Source organism: Rattus rattus, chromosome 2, assembly GCF_011064425.1.
Source record: "Rattus rattus isolate New Zealand chromosome 2, Rrattus_CSIRO_v1, whole genome shotgun sequence".
Lineage (NCBI taxonomy): Eukaryota > Metazoa > Chordata > Mammalia > Rodentia > Muridae > Rattus > Rattus rattus.
Window position 1 is genome coordinate 137,693,682 of NC_046155.1, and position 17,990 is coordinate 137,711,671.

Here is a 17,990-nt window from a genome sequence, read left to right on the forward strand (position 1 = left end):
ACACACACACACACACACACACACACACACACACGCACACAATCTCTCTCTCCTCTCTCTCTTTCTCTCTCTCACACACACACCTACACACACACACACCACAGACACAGGCACACACACAGATGCACACACAACACAGACACACACAAGTTTATACACACATGAACATACATAACTACAGACACAAACATACAAAGGCATACACATGGTATTGCACACAGAAACACACGAAGAAAGACTGATGCACAGAAACATACACATGTACATGGGCACACTCATACTGATATTCACAAAGACACATATGCAGACAAACAGATATATGCACATAGATGCACACATAACAAAACACACATTCATAGACACAAATGGGCATACTCTTATAGATACACACAATTACACACACACACACACACACACATAAACATACAACCGCAGAAACAGACATATAGGTCTCTTTCTCCTTCTCCCTTTCTTTGTCCCTCTCTCTGAAAAACCATAAAGAAACATTCTTGACTTGAATTTTTTACTCTCCCTTGATCCTAAGAGAACATATGCTAACCTGGACTTATTTCAGGGGCTGTAAAGACATCCCACCATTCTAGGATCTATTCTTTCCTTGGCCTGAAGCCCAGAGAGGGTTTCATGGATGGATTGGTCCAGCTGGAAACCTACAACAGGCATTTGTGTGTGTGTGTGTGTGTGTGTGTGTGTGTGTGTGTGTGTGTGGCGTGAATGTGTGTTTACACAGGACAGAGGCTTTTGATGATCATGGCAACTATACGCGATCCTCAAAGTCATATTTATTTATTAGCCATTGAGGTGTTATTTGGTAATATTAAACAGAAAAGCTATTTTCTATTAAGCAGAATATTAAAGACCTTTATCTTCATTGTTATGTATGAGTGCACATAGAGATGAGCATACATTCTGAAAATTCTGTAACAGTTTATTTGTTTCAAAATATGCAACACACAAATGTTCTTAAACATTTGTGATTGCCTCCAACTCCCTGCAGATAAAGGTAACAAAGCATTACCCATTCAGACTGCACTTAATCTCCCTGCGGGGTTTTCTAATGTAATTTTAAGACATAAAATGTATTCATGATCACACCAATAATTACATGCTTGGAAAATAAAATGATTTTCTTATTCCCTATTAACATTAATTGTTTCCAGAACTTCAGCCTCTGGCAAGAGCCTATCAGTGCCGTAGGGCAGCAATGCCCACGGGACTACGCTGTTGTAAAATAGGAGCATGGAAATACAAATCATAAATACACACATTTAAATCTCATGTTGCCATGATTTGATTTTTCATATAATTTTGCCTAGTTCCCCATTACCTCAGCAGCCTGTGCTTTCAGTGATTTATAAATGTTCCTTCTTAAAAAAAAAAAAAGACTTACAAAGTTTGCAAAGCCTATATCTTATTTTTTTTCACTCCTTTTAAATTACCTTTCCTAATTCCAGATCACCAGGTTTATTTATTTTTAATGATAGAAGATAACATTTTAGCTACAGTTTCTCCCAGTGGAAGTTAACCAAGTGTTGTGAAATGATTTTCAATGACTCAATCATATGCAGTTGGGAATTATTTGAATTTGTTTGGATAAATCTCCATGTATACATAGATTAAATACAGATCTTGGTCCCCCTACTCCTCATTTTTTTTCCTTCAATCTCATGAACATCGAGATTACAGGTTTTTGCCACTAATTCCACAGTGGCTTTTAAAAAATTGATCATTAATGGGATGAAAGCCCTCTAAATAAGGGTATTTGTATGTCTCCCCAGTTGGCTCCACTAACCCACTTGTGGCAGTTCTCCTGACCCCTGTGTAAAACAGAAAAATTCAGGATAATTAAAATTTGATGGGATTCTGTTCTAATTGATTCCTCTTTTCATCTGAAACGTTTTCAGTGCCATGACGCCTGCCCCCTCCCATGCCAAATGTCAGTCACTTTTCCCTATCCACTGCAGCAACCTAGTTCAAGGCTGCCTTTTTATGTATCGTTTCTGTACATTTGTAACATAGTAGGTCACGGAGAAACCCCTACTTTCGCCTCTACTGTGCATTTAGACCATTTCCTAAGAATGTGTGGGATCTGGAGTATGGATGGTTGCAGATAATGGATCGTGCTTAGAGGTCGCGAGGCGCTTGCTCTAATACAGCTGTGTTTTCAGCCTCCCAAGAGTTCCTGCTTTCCCCTCCACCCAAATCCTCAAACATCTGCTTGTAAGCAAAGGAACAAATCCCCACTTCCTTGAGGAGGAACGAACCCCAGGCAAATCCAAGTTGGCTGTTTCAAAGAGAATTTTATTCCCATTTCCTTTATGGTGGTTGGGAGCCTTTACTAATCAGGTTACAGTGCCATCTAGCAACCAGAACAGGAAGTCTCTCGCCATAGTAAAGTGCCTGCCATAGCAGCAGCTGCTGATTAAAGCGGCTGCTGTACATCAGAAACACCCGTGATTGGGTGAGGATGGGGTTAGTGAAGCAGAGTTTATTTTTTTTTAAACAAACAAACAAAAAAAAAAGAAAACAAAAATCATACCAACTACGAGTATGTAAATTATATACCATTGTGCGAAATAACCGAGAGTTTGTGCCCCCTAATTTAACCAGATGAAATCCTTATTTCAAATTGACTAGCATCTAAAAAGGGATTGATGACTCTGAATACACAATCAAATGTGTCTTTGGAAGCACACAGATTGATTTTACATTTTTTTGTGATTTGAAAAATCTCACAGACCACTTTCTTCATCATGCTATGTATTATCAAGTCCGTGATACTTATGATCATAGGCACCATGTTTTGAAGTCATCCACATATTCATAGAAAAGTAGAACATTTCTAATATTTCTGCTATTGTAAACAATGCTGACCACCACACCTTTTTTTGTTTTTGTTTTTGTTTTTTCGTTTTTTTTTTTGTTGTTGTTGTTTTGGAAAATATACTTGTGCAGAAGTAAATTAGGGTATTTCACATTTTGCAGTGTATTGAAAAACTCTTTACTTGTAGAGGCTTCTATGAGATCACAAAAACAGAGGCTTTATTGCAGATTTGCTCTGATTTCCAAAAGGAAACGAGGAGGCCTCTTAGTCTCATTGCTTTATCTGGACAACCAATCCCACGAAACCCTCCCTGGCTGTCGGCAAGGGGCAACAATTTGATGACTGTCTATTTGATTCAGACACATGGAGACCAAGATATTAAAGATGAGGCCACTGACTGTGAAATTAAGCACCTCCAGAAAAAGCAAGTTTCATGCCCAAATGTATCCACATTGTGTTCCAAAGAAGTGAGGGCCCAGGAGCTTTGTGATCGAGAGTGAAGAAAGGAAAAGCAAATGGAGAGATTCATTGTGATCACCCTGCTATCTGCCAATAAAGCACTTTAGAATACTGTTTCAGAGACTAATGATTTTTGCTGCCTTTTATTCTCCCTAAGATCATTCATAGTTCCTAACCTGTCATTTCATTGTAAGATCCTGCTATTTATTTATTTGCTTATCTATTTACCTAACAAAAATTCCTCAAAACTCTGATGATTACATAATCCTGTTTTAGAAGCTTGGGACATGTTTGTGTGTAATGTAAAGCTATCTGCTTTCTTGTAGATTTTTATCAGGCTCTCACCATATTTGCAAATTATGCTTATTAATACAGTGAATAAAAGTAATGCATAAAGCAGACAGAAAAAAAAATCAAAGCACACAAAGGCAAGGTTGAGTGTGCTAAATGCCAGACGCTTCAAAGGCAATCAAGGGGATCTGAATAAGACGTGTTAGACTTGAATTTTGATAAAAAAAAAAAAAATTACAAGATCTGAGTCAATCAGTAGAAGTGGAAGATGGATCTTCCTAGGCACAAAACACTTCGGAACTCATGTATTCTGTGACTGACAATAGGGTCTATGTGGCTGGGAAGCAGCTAGAGTCAGAGGGTGAGACACAGCGTGATTTCTGTGGCTTCCACTCGGGGTAGCTTTTTGAAAGGAGATTTACGTCTCTGTGATTCATTCTGCTGTGAGGATGATATGGGTGTGGGAAGGCACAGGTATAGGCAGGAAATCGTGTTAAAGGGGTTATTTCAGATACTCGAAGTAGGTGTGATCAATTCAGGTCAGGTTTCACCTATGGGCCAGCTTCTTACTAGGTGCCTTTTACTTTGACGAAGCTGTGGGGTTATGTGAGTTCCCGACAGAGGTGTGGACAAAAATCTATAGTAGCTCTATGTAATGTTCCAGTAACAGTGTTGAGCCTCAGTAAGTATTAAAATAAGGTGAGAAACAAGTGCTTTGCTGTACTCCCAAATCCGTGCTGTTCAGAGAAGCCTTGTTTAGCAGGACTCTGGGGCAGGATACTGAAGGTGTGGCTTGGATCACTGCCAGTTTGAAACCAGAATGTTTAAACTTGAGTCTACTGGGAAAATGTGGTTCTTAGCCCGAGCAGAGGGAAAAATTATCAAGGGAAAAATTGTGCAGGCATTTGTATGTAAGACTAGAGTTCGTTCAGTAACCAGGGAGGCAGTTCTCCTTGTCTGTCCTCTGACTCCAGACTTGGTTACAAAGGAAGTCTTTTCTCCTCCACCAGGCTCTCTATGCCTCTCCTGATTTCCCATACCTGTGAGTTATTAAAATTCCGTGGAAGCTCAAAGCCTACTTCGTGTAGGTTCGTTCAAAGTTTAAATAGCGATAATACTGATAACCCATGATTTAAGAAGGAGAAAAGTCAGAGGTCAATTGCGAATGCCATCTCAAGGCTGTGAGGCCAAATGTGCCTTGAAGTCACTGAAGGGTCTGAAAACCTGATTTCAGAAAATTGAGCTAATCTGACCTTGGCTAATTGACCCAGAGTTAGCTTATTTCCTTGCTTTAAACTGTCATCCTGGGGTCAGGGGCAGGTACCTGGGTTCTTTTCAGTAACTGGGAACATTTCAATTACATTTCTGTAGGGAATCTGTCTCTCACAGCCACCATTTTACAAGCTCTCACCACCCGTTGTGGGCCTTATCCAGTGTCAATCACCTGAAAAACAGCGGCTCAGAGCAGCTCACAGCCTTGGAGAAAGGGCCTGCTAGCACATGCGCACTCTTTTCACCGCAGTGCAGGGGTCTGCTCACTAGGGAGGGGGATCTTTTGGCACATGCGCAATGGAAACACACTGCAGCAGCTCCCTTCGCTCGAGGAGGGGGCTTTCTGGCGCCTGCGCACTCTTACTGCAGCATTGCAGAGTCTACTTTGCGACTGCGCCAGTCTGGCAGCTTCTAGAAAGATCTAGGGCTAGGCAGGGGCGGGGGGCAGAGAGGGAGTTGGGCTGTGGCTCTTTGCTCCAGCCCCTCCCTTTGCAGCTCTCAAGCCACAAGTGTTCCTTTGCTCAGGTTACTGCGCCAACAGGCGGCTGCTGCATGGAACAGAAGAGGCCCTTCTGTCCCCTGACAGCTTCTGACTGCAGTGTTTGTTAGGGTTTGGAAATGTTGAAAATGTGCTGTGTGGATCACCAAAGTAGAATTCGAGTCAAATAACACATCCTAATTTTGGAAAGAGCAGCTGCCTAGGAAATTTGGGTGCGTTGACAAGCTGAAGGTGAGCTGCCTCAGAGAAAAGATTACCTCAACATTTAAGCCCGATGTCCTTCAGCCTACCCCCAGCCCAGGATTCTATTCCCTGGGGCCTCAGCTCATTGCTGGGCATTTGCATTAGAGCAACATTGTTAGAAATTCAGATTCTCGGGGTTGGGGATTTGGCTCAGTGGTAGAGCGCTTGCCTAGGAAGCTCAAGGTCCTGGGTTCGGTCCCCAGCCCCGGGAAAAAAAAAAAAAAAAAAAAAAAAGGAAGAAATTCAGATATTCAGATTCTCACCTCACTCCAGTCAGAAAAAGAAATCTGAGAGGGCCCACCATGATTTTAACAGCTTTGGGGGGTGGGGGGTTGATCTATATCCCCAGATAGACACTAAGGAAGGGTGCACAGGAGAGAATGTCCAGTAAACAAAGGCCTAACTTCCTCCTTAGGAACACTGCTTCCCAAAATCTGACCCTCAAGTCTCTCTCTCCTGTGGCTAACCAGAATAGGAGATGGGTCATTTGAGCAAAGAAATGTGATGGCCTTGAGCCTAGCATAGGACTTGTTATTTCCAAAGCCTATTTGTTGACAGGTGCAGCATAAAACAATCTCTGTGCTTCTTTCTCCCCATGTGACATGCCAACAAACTAAGGCAAACTTTTAAGAACAGGGGGTTCATTCTTGGAAAGCCTTTCACAGTTCACTCCTTGAGCAGCTGATCATCCCCCACCCCAGTCATTTGGCATAGAGATGGTTTAAAGAGATGATACCACACATTTTTCCTCAGTCTATCTACTGGATTTATGTCCATATATCTCTGTTTTCACAGAAGTTTTGGTGTTGAAAGGACTGTGGCTAAATATGGGATGGAAGATATGTGATAATGTGACACTGGGTGAGTTAAGATACTCACAGCTTAAAGCCAATGTCATATTCACTTGAAGAGAAAGTTAGTTGTTTTTTCCCATACTCAAGAAGGATTGAGTGTCAGAAAGGCAAAAAAAAAAAAAAAAAAAAAAAAAAAAAGAAAAAAAAAAAAAGAAGGGCAAAGTTCAGATTCTGCCTTTATAATACGTGTAATAAATTGGCAAAATCATGCTTTAAATTAACTGTATTTTGTATGTATATGCTATTTATGGTCTGGGCTGGAGGTGAAAAATCATGAATGGGGAAGTTATTCACATGTCGATTGTTTTAAATCCATAGTATACAAGGTAGTTTTCCTCATTCTAAACCACAGTGCAATCAATGAGGTTTCATTACACATTTCTGCATTTTCTTTAGCTTGTAAAGAAAAATAGTTCTCGCCTACATTCAGTTTCCTCTCATTCTTCAAAAACCTTGTTTATGGATTGAGCAATTTATTCCTAAGCTCATCTGTACATTTTGTCGGATTTTATGATAGTTAACAACAACAAAAGACTACTGACTCAACATTTTACTTGTAAGTCTTCTTGCCGTGGTCCACACATCACAGGCAGGCACTTCAATTCCTTATCAGTGATATTTACCAGATTTTTGTTTTCTAACCTATAGTCAACTGAAGTTTGTTTATTTCGCTGTTTTCCTAACACTTATTTTGCTAGGTTTTCTTCAGTTTATGCCATTCCATCCTGCCCAAAGTCTGTAACACAGCTGCTTCTTTTTTACTAAATTGTTTCATTTCAGGGAGTATGATCATGCTTGTGTGTGTATGTGTGTGTGTGTGTGTGTGTGTGTGTGTGTGAGAGAGAGAGAGAGAGAGAGAGAGAGAGAGAGAGAGAGAGAGAGGGAGAGGGAGAGGGAGAGGGGAGGGCGAGGGAGACTGAGAGGGAGGGGGAGAGGAGGGGAGGCCGAGAGGGAGAGAGGGAGAGAGACTGAAAGAGAGACACAGAGAATGAAATATCGATGAGACTCACTTTGCCCTAACTTCTTACTTCAAACAGCACTCAGCATAGATATGTGCTGGGATTTCTAAATTAAGTCGACTCTGACGAGAGTCTGGAGAACCTTCTGGGCTTAAATATCCGAGTGCCACATTGGAGAAAAGAGATCATCCTTAACAGCACGATTCTGAAGATTCCCAAAGGTTGTTGCAGTAGTCTGAGCCAAGAAAACAGCTGCGTCTGCGGGAAGAATCACTTAGTATTTGGAGTATCTACTTCTAGTCTGTCCTACTTGTGCACTGGATGGTAACTATAAACACACACAGTATCAAAACTCAATAATTACTAAAACACAGAGCATTTGTTCTTCTGTTCTTTTGACAACAAGGCACAATTTAACTTTTTTTTGAGTTTGTCGTTTCCTGATGAAAATTAAAAAAATTATTTTTTCTGGATCATGCCCATTATGGTTTTTGCCCATATTCCTTGAGCATTTTTGCTTATTTTCTACAAACGTTTCATTACATAAAATTGCTCTATGCTCCCTGAATTGGATGGAATGTTCTTTTATAGAAATACTTTATGGATTCTATACAATAAAGCTTTGTATATTACAGGTCTTAGAGATATTCTTTTCTTAATGGCACGATCCTCCTATTTTCCACAGGATTTTTGTATTAATTGAAAGTTATTTTATGAATAGTCCATTTTTTCTAGAAGAAATAAATACTAACTTAACCAGAAATTAATTTAAAATTTGTTACTATCTGATTTCAAGCACAAAAGATATGTGGTCAGGCTATAATGGATTTCTGTTTTTCCTTTACAAATATTTGTCATATTTTAACCTTATACTCCACTTCTTGTTATTTTCTCCATGTGCATTTCCTCCATGTCCGTTCTCATGTACAAACTGTGCCCACTTATTTATCTCAAACCATTGGAAATGCAAGCAGTATGAATGTTTTAACGCAAAATCTTTCAGAGTGCATTTGAAGTAAAACATCTCCCAAAACCACACTTCAGGCAAGTTAGGATTAATTAAATCTTTCTGGTGACACACCTATTTATTATGTACTTTCTGTTACTGGCAGAATTTCATGACTTTCTAACCCGACTGTTATTTCTTCTAAGGTCAATGCTGTGGTAATTCTGTAATGAGGAATATTTCATCAGCTACCTTTCATTGATTTGTGAGTATCATACACAACTCTCATTTGATTCATCTAGTTAAAATGTTATTATCTGTATCAATTTAAAACATACAGAAGTGTCTAGGATCCTCCTCAGAATAATATATCACATTTATTTATCATGGCACCTTAAGAATGTTCTAGAAGACCAATTCGCTGTTTCTGCTTCGGGCGCCTTTGTAGGTCTCTAGCTGATTCTTCTGCAGAACCAGGACATATTGGGTGTTATTGTGATTTTTGCTGAACCTCTAGTTAATAAAACCCTTAAACTCTGCCTGGGGAATTTCTTGAAGAAGATTTAATAACACTGACAACTCTGTTTTTAGTTAAAAACTACAGTGTGTGTAAGGTAACAATATTAAAACGTCGAGATATCCCATAAAGCTATTCAACATCGCCATCTGCCATCCAGAAATGGAAGTACAGGGTTATGCTAAATCCTGGCTGAGAACCCAGATAGATAACGGCCCCAGTGAGATACAAAGAGCGACCAGATTCTGGAAACAGCCTAAGAAACTAGTGCTGATGGACATCAATGAGGAGCAGGTTTAATACAGATTTATTTATTTTTAATCTATATACATATGGCTGACTGAAAGGGTTCAGGCATTTGAATTTGAGCTCAGCTCCAGACTGGGTACCTAGTGGAAATCCTGGCTACAAAACAACAGATAATGGTAAACCAGAAACCAGGAAACAAAAACCAATAAACCAGAAACAATGGAGCAGTTAAAAGCTTAGCACATCGCATTCCTTTCTATTTACTTGCATGCTGTTTTTTAAACAGGAACAGGTTCATAAAGACCTTAACAATATATGCAAGTTTTTATATCCATCTGTAAAGATGTAGTCTGGGAAGGGCATCTCAACTGAGGAACTGTGTTCAACAGGTTGGAATTTAGGGAAGTCTATGGAGCATTTTCTTGATTTACAGTTGATGGGGGAAATTCCAGCTCAGTGTGGGAGTTGCTACCCCTAGGCTGGTGGCCCTAGGAAGTATATCAAAGTAGGATGAGCAAGCCATAGAGAGCAAGCCGATAAGCACTATTCCTCCATGTATCAGTTTCTTCCTCCAAGTTTCCTCTCTGAGTTCCTGGCTTGGGTTCTCTCAGTGGACTGTGACACAGGATATATAAGCCAAATGAACACTTCACTCCTTAAATTTGATCATTATGATTTATCATACTAATAGAAACTGTACCTATGTCAAATAACAATTTCAATTGAACTCAATTAATCTACATATTTCTAATAATTGTCACGAACAATTCTATTGCTACTATATAAAGCTAGCTATATTTGATAGTGTTTGATATGAAGAACCCTGCTGTATTTTTCTTATCATCAGACAGACGTGCGCTATTTTTACTTTGTAATCTTAAATATAAATGTCTCTTAATTTATCCGTAGACTAACAATATGTACTTGATTTATTGTTTTTCTGTTTTACAGATAATATGGCTCAGTGTGTTTTTGTAAACTACATACTTGTAAGCTTCACTAGTAATAAAATTGTCGAGACCCCAAAAGACCATGGTGACATTAATTCTATATTAAATGATGATATTAATTGTGCAGTGTTTAGGCTTCAATATTAGCAGCTCTCCATGCACAGCTAGCACAGCTGGTCTAATATATTGATTTAGTGTTAAATATGTATTATTCCTACTCCTTATTTATTTTTTCTCTTTGGGAAATTGCTTTAACATTTTAAAAAGCATTCATTACTAATGTTAGATTATTGTATGACCTACCACTTGCATAGACCACTACAAAGATACAAATATTTTCTAAATATTTAACTGTTTTTATTATTGTGTGACCTACCACATGCATATAACACTGCAAAGATACAAATGTTTTCTAAATATTTAACTGTTTTTAGTTTTACTCTATTACACTTAGCAATTATCAAAAATTTAATAAATTGGAAATATTTTTAATTTCATATAACCAATTTACCGATTAAAATATACAAGTGCTAGTTTTCACTTGAAACATATCGCATTACATATATAATGTATTTACATGTATGATAAAAGGTAGAAAGTTGATATTATCAAATATTTGAAAATACCCATATTTCTACATTACTGAGTATGAATTTCATTACTACTTTGTTTTGATTTTGTAGAAAATAAATTCAGTGAACATTAGGGCTGGGAGTTGCCTGCAAGATGTAAGATCTTTGTGTTTTTTTGTTTGTTTTTCCATTTTTAAATTTTACTTCCCAAATATTACTTACATATATACATGTATTTTTTCTATATTTTGTAATCCTAAAATTAAGTTCCTCTTAATTTATCTATGGGCTGGAACGTACTTGATTAATTATTTTCAGTTTGGCAGAAGATATATTCATAAATATTTTTGTAAATTTCATACTTCCTTTAAACTTTACTTATAATAAAATTGGTAAGAACCTAGACCATTATGATATGAATAATTAAATGTTTTAAGGTAAATACATTTGCATATTTTTCTAGAAAGTTTTTACATTTTTTCTATTAAACTATTGGTTTAATAGAACTTAATGGTTAGAATTTTTAATAGAATTTAATGGTTAAGCATAATATGGTAAAACTAAATGGAGGAAAATATTTGGGTAATAAATTTTTTTAAACATTTTACCGTTATTGATGTGCAATTTTTTGATTCTAGAAGCTTTGTAAAAATTCGTATGACCTGTGTAGCCTATTCTTAAAATTCAAGAACTATTTGTGAAACAAAACAAAACAAAACAAAGAGATAGGAAGTATGAAAACTAATATTTCCTTAAGGACGAAAACTTAGTTGTGCTTTTTGTTCCACAGATGGTTTTCAGTTTATTTTGGGGTGAATTTAGTGACTGTCTAGCAGACCCCATGGGAACTCCTGTTCTGGCCTCAGCAGTGGCCCCTGGGGAAGTTTAGTACCAGTGCAACAGGCTGGTCTCTAATGCTGGTGAGCTTGTAAGTATCCTGACACTAGCCGGCTCAGTAGTAGGGAATGATGGGAAAGTCACGTGTTTGCGGCACATGGACGGCATCTAGCAAGGGCCAATCTTAATCTGGCTCTTCAGCATCAGCTAGTCAGCCAGGTGCTCAGCATTTGCTGGTCTCCGCAACAGTCTAGAAGTCTATGCGCAGGTGTCCTAGCTTCAGGTTCGCTAGGTGCTTTTCTTCAGTGCCTGTGACTGGATCTAAAGCTTCCTGCCCAGCTCTACTTACCGACAGATTCTTCCTCCCCCATTCCCCACGCACACACACATCATACAGAAGATAAACTTTTTTCTCCCATTAGAAAACATGGCTATGCATTTCAGTATTTATCAAGTTTATATTCATGCACAAGTACATAAAGTGCATATAGTAGTAGTACCTTCTTTCTCCTGTTGGCCAGCATATTTTTCAAAACTTATAGGTTTTAATTATTTTCGTTTGTTTGTGTTTTGGTTAACAGCAAGAATATCTTAGTTATACCAAGGAAGTCTATGACCCATTTTATTTTCTGTATATTGTAAATTGTTAGTTCCTACTTTGTTTCTCATCCTTCTGAATTTAAATAAATAAATGAATGGAAAAGACAAAAAGAATAAAAAATCAAATCAAAATCTTTTATGGTATTTTGGATTTTTGTTCATCTAAAGCCCTGGAATTTTTTATAAAGTGTTCAGAGGTGCATGCAGGTAATCATTTCACTATGTGGGCTTTAGCATTTTTGGAGAAAAATGATAGAATTCAAATTTTACATGGATAAAATACAAAATAAAAAGTCATAGTCTGATCTTTGAATTCTGCATTTTGTAAACATCATCTGTATTTTTCAACCTATGTGTACAGCATAAGTTTATTATTGCTATTTGTGTTTAGGCATACAAGGATCAAGTTATTTTCAGGTAGATATACTGTGCCATAGCATAGTCATATATTACTGAGTGGCCCTTTCAATTGGATTAAACTTTCTTATTCAAAAGACAAATGTGTGAGGTATTGCACCAAGTTCTCAGTTAGGAGCACTAATGGTACACTAGGCAAATAGCTTGAAAAGTTCAAGAAGATTAAATGATGATAAAAGATTATATTCTTTTACCATCTTTTCCAATATTGTGCAAAATTTCTTATCCTTAATTTGCTATTATCCTAGAGTTATTTACTGGGTATATTTAGATATTAACAAGTGATATTGATTACCAAATTACATCAAGATTTGATTAGCATATATTTATTGTTTTTTCATTTTATTTGGTTTATTTTGTGTCCATTTTGCTTTAATCTGCAGATATAATATTGAAGTACACATACCTGTATATTTATCTGCACTATCAACATTATTTTGTAGAGCTTAATTTACAATTTAATTTCTAGGTCAATAGATTGGCACCTCTCAAATCGTACTACGTATGAGCACATGAGAACCTAATCTGTATTATTTCTTACTTTAGTATTATCTTACATGACTATTTGTATATGACAAAAGAATAAACTTTCATATCCTAATTCTCCATATGTAATTTATAAAGTATATTTTTCAGTCACTTTACATCGTTAGCAGCAATTTAAATACTGCATAGTGCATTTAGCTATACTTGTCACATTTCCTTGTTAATATATGTTTGCAGGTGGCTGACTAGAAGATTCACTGGATATGCATAGTAAACCAGACAGGTAAGGGAAGAATGTAACTGCAGAGCAAAAAACCCTACTGTATGAGGAAGAACACTGGTAGAGGCATTTGAGGACAGAAACGGAGGTGATGGTGTGAGTGTTGACGTGTAAAAGAAGCTAACCTGCTAGGATTTTGTTGTTTTCCTGTTTGTTTCTAGAATTCTTATTTTCAAGAAATTTTAACGTCTTGTTTCAGGTTTTTAAAATTGCAATTCGAAGCTCTTGGAGTCTTTTTCTTCCTAATCAGAGTATAGATATTATTCTGAGGAAAAGGGGTATCTTATTCCTTTAATTTTGGAAGATGAGACGTCAGAAGCAGGAGGTGTGCCTCAGACATCATGGTAGATTGTAGACGCAGGCGTTACTTAAGTTTTCTTTTACTATGCATTTATTTTTGAGATTATAATAAAATTACAAGATTTCTGTCTTGCTTGTTTCCCTAAACCCTTCCATACATCACTCTCCTTAAAATTCATGGTCTTTTATTTCATTAAAGGCTATTGTAATATATATATATATATATATATATATATATATACTTATATATACATATACTTATATATAATATATATACTTATATATAATATATATAATATATAATATTCTTGTATATACGTCTTCAACATCTTCAGGAATGAGCAAGTTTTAAAATACACCTATGTTATTTTGGTACATCTCAATTAAAACTTGAGTTTAGAACAGAAAATTATAATCACCTGCCATCAAATCACATATGCTAACAATTACTTGCTGTCACATGGATTATTCAATAAAAACTCTTTGATCAAAATCTGACAAATAAGATAGGCATGGTGGCTCATGGCTATAATTCCAGGACTCATTAGCCTGAGTTAGGAAGATCATTGAGTTTGAGGGTCACTTGTGTTACTTTGAGAGACTTTATTTGATGTGAGTGAACATGTTGCATACTTATCGGTCATTATGTTAGAGATATAGAAGAAGTTTCTGTTATGGTTGAAATGAAACAAATCCTAGTTAATAATAATCTGATAGGGCACTTGTATTAATACATATGATGCCACTCAATTTTAAGCATGAGACCACAGTGATATCACATGTCACTGCTCTTACACTTCACTCTTGTCTGATTTTCAATACTTCTTACTCTCTACATCCATGAAGTTTCGATGCAGGGTAGTCATCTCTCACTTTGTCACAAGTCATGGGTGAGCAGACAGATTGCAGAATAATTCCTCTTTAGAAATATTCTTAAATATGTTCCTGAATGGATAATGGTAACCCATGTAATCACTTAATTTCTGATATGGCCACTTTGGTATCAAAGACTGAATAGTGAAATAAGGAGTCTTGACTTTGAAAAATTAAAGACACAATATTTTCTAGAAAATAGTTTGCTTCCAGTTGATATCCTTCCCAAGTTAGAAAACGCCATCATACTTATATAATTAATAAAAATGATGAAGAACTGAACATACAAGGAATGTGTTGGTTCCTGAAACTTCACTTAGCCAAGGAGAGTCAGAAGCTGTTCTTAATGATGCCACACTTTAGAAATCCTAAAAACACAGGTCTGGTTATTGTTTAGTTATTGTTAGTTAGTCAACAAGACTGTTTTGTGTAACTGAAGCACATGCTCAAGCCAGAGAATTGATACTGATGAATAAATCTTAACTGAACTATATACTGTTTTCTTTCAACAATTTAAATACACTACAACATTGTATCACATGGACATATCTGTATCACACAATGTATATGCACAAAGCCCTTTTCTACTACATTGTTTTTATTACTATCACTTTTCACCTCTCCTGACCTTCAAAGACTTATTCTCTGTAAGTTTATTTTTAGATTTTAACAGCTTACAAGTGAAACGGCATAGAAGCAAATCTTTTAGACTACGTTCACGTTCATATAACATGTTTGTCTGTGAGGTGCTGTTTGTGAGTATGGAATACATGTGAGGAATTTGGAGGACAACACTATGTTTTTGTGCTCACTTTCCTTCTTCTTTAGGATGGAGAATGCTCTTTTTCAGGCTGCTTATACCAGCTTCAGGGAATTATCTCATGCACTGCTGCCATCTAGCTCTTGTGAGTGTTCAGATACTGGTGAGGTTTTACTTTGGTTCTAGGAAACCAAACTTAGCTTTTTTTGCCCACTCTTCTACCTATATGGACTTCTGAGACACTTTTACTCTATTTTGTTTAAGTCCATATATTGTTTCAAAATTTATCATTCGTTATTACTGAGTACTAGAGAACTACATTTCTTTTTATTTTTCTTTGTCCATTAAAAAAATAGACATTATTTGTAGTTTTGAAGCAGTAAATGTAAAAACTGCTAAGAGTACTTCTCCTAGGGTTCTCAGTTTTCAATTTTGGTTCAACATATTCATTCCCTCAGGAGTAAGGAACCCCATCCATATTTTGTGCTGTGTGTTCCCTAAACATATGAAGCATCAGTTGGAGGAATTCTCATAGTTTGCTTGGCATTTTCAACATAGATTTAGCATCCAGAATCTACCTTAATTCATTCTTTTTTGAGCTTCACAGCTTCCACCCTCTTCTTCCTGTTTTTCTACTCTCATAATTCCTAGTCCTTTATATAGTTCTTCCTATCCTCCTGCATATTTTTCTTTACCTACACTTTCTTTCCAAATCCACTGGAATGCTCAGTTTTGCAAACTAAAAACAAACAAACAAACAAAAAACAGTTCTGTATCTGAAGCATTAATATTTCACACTTTGTATTTCAGGCTGTAACTATTTGCTGACAAATGTTATTCTGAACAAATAGTACTATTTCCCTTTCTTTATTCCTTCTTTGTTTCTTTGCTTCCTTCCTCCCTTCCCTCCTTCCTTCCTTCCTTTCCTTCCTTCCTTCTTTCTTTCATTCTCTCTCTCTCTCTCTCTCTCTCTCTCTCTCTCTCTCTCTCTGTTAGGTTTAATTTGACTGACATTTTTTCATGAAGATGGCCCACCTTATCAAATGTCCTGTTTAACTTAAAAAAAACTATTCAGAAGTAACAGGTGAAGCATAAAATTATGTAGTTGACAATTAGGCCAAATCAGTAAATAGTGTAATTATAATGTTCTGCATTATTAGTGTTTTTTCCATTTCACTAAGCATCTCAATATGATATTGGAATTTCCAATTAAAATTCCCAGTTCACCTCAGTGTTTTTTTTTTTTTTAAATTTTCGTTCATGCACTTAAAGAATCATTGTATTGTGCTAGAGGGTCTTGTTTTCTCAGTCCTCTTAGAAAGGAATATAAATATATATCTATATGCTATAGAGTAGAATTTAGCTCTAGTATTATCCTATATAAACCTACCTTTGATTTTTTTTTTTCTTTTCTTTTTTTCGGAGCTGGGGACCGAACCCAGGGCCTTGCGCTTGCTAGGCAAGCCCTCTACCACTGAGCTAAATCCCCCACCCCCTACCTTTGATTTTAACATCAATAATTTCTTTTAACTTTAAAAGGCAGGTGTATATGCTTTTATGGTTTACTCAATTTATACCTTCCTATTTGCATAGGAATCTCCAAGTTCTTTTCTTTTTTCATATTTTAGTTGACTGTTTACCCATATATTTAAAAAAAAACCCAAGCTCAGCTATTTCAGTCTTGTCTACGAAGCTTTCACATTAGCTTCCAATCCACCACCACTCTCTTCGTCCCACCTCCCCTCTCCTTCAGATCCACTCTCTCTGCAACCCTCTCAGAAATGAGCGGGTCATCCAGGGACATGAATCAAACATTAAATAACAAAGAGAGCAGGAACATACCATCAAATCAAAGCTGGACAAGGTAACCTTGTAGGAGGAGACGGGTCCCGTAAGCACTCAAAATAGTCAGAAGCAGCCTCTGCTTCCACTGTTAGGAATCCCACAGAAACACTAAGCTACTAAGCCATAACATGTGGAGGACCTAAGTTAGACCCATACAGGCTTCCTGATCTCTGTGAGTCTACATGAGTTCTGGTAAGTTGATTCTGTGGGCCATTTTCTGAGTGTGTCCCTGACCCATCTGTCACCCCCATACTTACTTCTCCTCCTTGTCAGGACTCCTTGAGCTCTGCCTAATATTTTGCTATGGGATTCTTCATCTGCTCCCATCAGTAGTTGGATGAAGTCTCTCTGATTTCTTTGATGATAATTATGCTACACTTGGGTCTCAGAACTCTCTGTAGGCAGGACAAATTCTAGGCGAAAGCTTTTGTCGCTTTGTTGGTAGCAGAAGATGGCATTGTCTGGCATCAGTAGAAGGAGATGCTCCTGTGAAGGCTCTTTTCCCCAGTATAGGGTATGCCAGGATGTTGAGGTGGGAGTAGGTGGATGAGAGGGGGAGCACCTCATAGAAGCAGGGGGAGGGGAAATGGCAGAGGGAGGAGCCAGGGAAAGGGATCACATTTGAAATGTAAATACATAAACTGTCCAATAAAAATGCCAAAAAAGAAAGTATCCTAGTAACAGGAGAAACATGTGAGAAAGTTTCTTTGTAATGGCAGGCTAGACAGGTAACAGTCACCTAGACCTTAACATTTTGCCTTGGCCCCCCAAATATACCACATGTGTCTTACTCCGTCTGGGTCACCTCACCCAGGATGATCTTTTCTAGTTCCATCTGCAGATAAAACTTAAGGGTTCTTTGGGAAGTTCGTAGGAGGTGTTTTGCTGGAGCAAACACATGAAGGAATGTTCTGTTAAAGTGGACACAGGTATGAAATA